At 38.4% G+C, this 2500-nt stretch overlaps 1 protein-coding gene across 2 annotated transcripts in view; it reads left to right on the plus strand.

Annotated features, from left to right (window-relative positions):
* Positions 1–2500, plus strand: part of LOC122255880 (uncharacterized) — a 175830-nt gene that overhangs the window by 90420 nt on the left and 82910 nt on the right. The gene's annotated exons all lie outside the window — the stretch shown is intronic.

Genomic DNA, 2500 nt, shown 5'->3' on the forward strand with positions numbered 1-2500 from the left:
GAGAGAGAGAGAGAGAGAGAAGAGAAGAGAGAGAAGGAGAGAGAGGAGGAGAGAGAGAGAGAAGAGAGAGAGAGAGAGAGAGAGAGAGAGAGAGAGAGAGAGAGAGAGAGAGAGAGAGAGAGAGAGAGAGAGAGAGAGAGAGAGAGAGAGAGAGAGAGTTTACGTATATGTGTGTTTGTGGAGATGTGTGTGAGTGTTATGGTTTGTATATATATGTGTTTAAGTTTGTATTTCTGTTTGTGCACTTACACTTTCATCATATCTTTTTCTTTCTTCCCTTCTTTGTTTCCGAACGTAAAACTCGACGAGGCGAATCATATTTATGCGATATTTGAAATAATCCCATTATGATTGCACGCTCATTATCATGCATGCAGCCCTCCCTTCCGTCACTCCACGCTAGATAGAGTCTGTGTCATTAGCATATGTTACACGGGGAGATTTGTAGCATGTATATTCATCTAGAAACTATATAGCACCAAGGATATTAAAACGAACTTCAGTCACGATGGGTTTGATATAAAGTATCGTTGGCGTTTGCAAAAATAATAATATGCATATGCTTATTTATATGTTAATGCTGTATGAAAGTTTACCGGAATAAAGTATTCTGCTGCCAAGGAAAGCATAATATAAACTGATAGTCTTGATGTCTGATTCAACAAGATCTGTATCACCAGCTATGCATAGGAGAGTAAAAAAAAACACAAAAAAAACATTGCACAATCATTATCCTCATCAGCGAAAACAAAGACTCAATTGCTCTTACACAACGCGATCACACAAAGAAGCTTCGACACTAAGCTATGAGGAATCACATTTCCCTTACTTATCGGAACGGTTCACGGTATCGCAAGAGCCAGAGAATACTGTGCATCGAGCAAGCTGTCACGTGCAGGGTATAGGCCGCGACGGCAGAGGACACGAGCTATCTTCTAAACACGATATTACAATTAGAGGCCACCGGGTCTCACCCTCACATACACCGCAACGCCCCTGATATAATTAGTCTTGACTAGTGTCTCGCTTCCGGCTATGAAGGGCTGCTCGGGTGCCGGCTTCCTCATCATGTTGGTGTTTCCACATCGCCGAGCAAGGTCGTGATGTGGTTTTCCTCCCGTGAAAATTTGCCTATGATGTTACCATGACAACGAATTGGTTCGTGTTACTAAAAGGGAATAGAGAGTAAAAAATACTGTCCATTCCTTTTTTTTTTTTTTTTTTGTGAGTTGATACTTTGTTTGATCTTTTAGTAATGAATATACACGTTCCTCTGTATTTTTTGTTTTATTCATTTTTGAATAGATCACATAGAGTGTTGTTATCAAAGTAAATGAATAAAATGTAAGTGGACGCTCACATACTCGCACTCTTATTCAGAGTAAGGATTCTGATTGAACATCTTTTCGACACAGATAATCAAATGTTCCTGAGTGGTAATACACCATCTTTCAGCAAGTAAAACATTAATTACCTCCCATCCCCCTAGTCCGCCTCAAACACACTTCTCCAATAGAAACTCCATTCCCCAGTCTCAAAAAAGAGTTAAGAGCAGGACTCTGCATTTGTAATTCATGCGATGCGCCAAATTCTATTGTAGATCGATCCGTAATTTAGCCGCAAAATCAGTTTATTTCCCGTCAGTGGATCGGTCCATTTAAATCACTTTATCAAATGCCTGGTATAGAATTTAATTATCCTTTGTGATTTCCAATTTGGGTATTTGAAATCCGATATCAATTTGAATACGCGAGAATATGGACACGGTTTTATACGAGTTTTTAATTAGGCGCTTAATTAAATCCTTTGCGAAAATATTTATCAAAACTCATTGCACGAAAGAGAGCAAAAGTCTTCATCTCCTGATATAAATCATATGATCCCTGGATGTCTGAATTCCAATATGCAAAAGAGGAAGTGAAAAGAAAAGGAACACTCCCGAGATTAGCAAATAAAATAATATATAAATTTTAAAAATCCTTTGCATTAAATTCGAAACTATTCAGAACTGGCACTTGTTGACGCTAGATTTCTGCAGTTGCTAGATGAAGCTGAAGCGGATGAAACGGTGGGTTGCAGACAGGGTAATCGATGGTATGTGCAAGACGATGACACCTTAATATATATATATATATATATATATATATATATATATATATATATATTATATATATATATATATATATATATATATATATATATACTACGCGAGGGAATTGAAACAAGATGGAGAAAGAGAGGAATGGGAGGAATAGGAGAGAAGAGAAGAGAAAGAGAGAGAGAGAGGAGAGAGAGAGAGAGAAGAGAGAGAAAGAGAGAGAGAGAGAGAGAGAGAGAGAGAGAGAGAGAGAGAGAGAGAGAGAGAGAGAGAGAGAGAGAGAGAGAGAGAGAGAGAGTTAGAGAGAGAGCACGAGAGCAGGAGAGAGAGAGAAAATCTGATGCCAAAAGCATAACCATCCATAAGAAAGGCTATGCTGCATAAATGACAGGACTGATTATG

Source organism: Penaeus japonicus, unplaced genomic scaffold, assembly GCF_977035675.1.
Source record: "Penaeus japonicus unplaced genomic scaffold, GWHDUDI00000001_assembly GWHDUDI00000005, whole genome shotgun sequence".
NCBI classification, from domain to species: domain Eukaryota; kingdom Metazoa; phylum Arthropoda; class Malacostraca; order Decapoda; family Penaeidae; genus Penaeus; species Penaeus japonicus.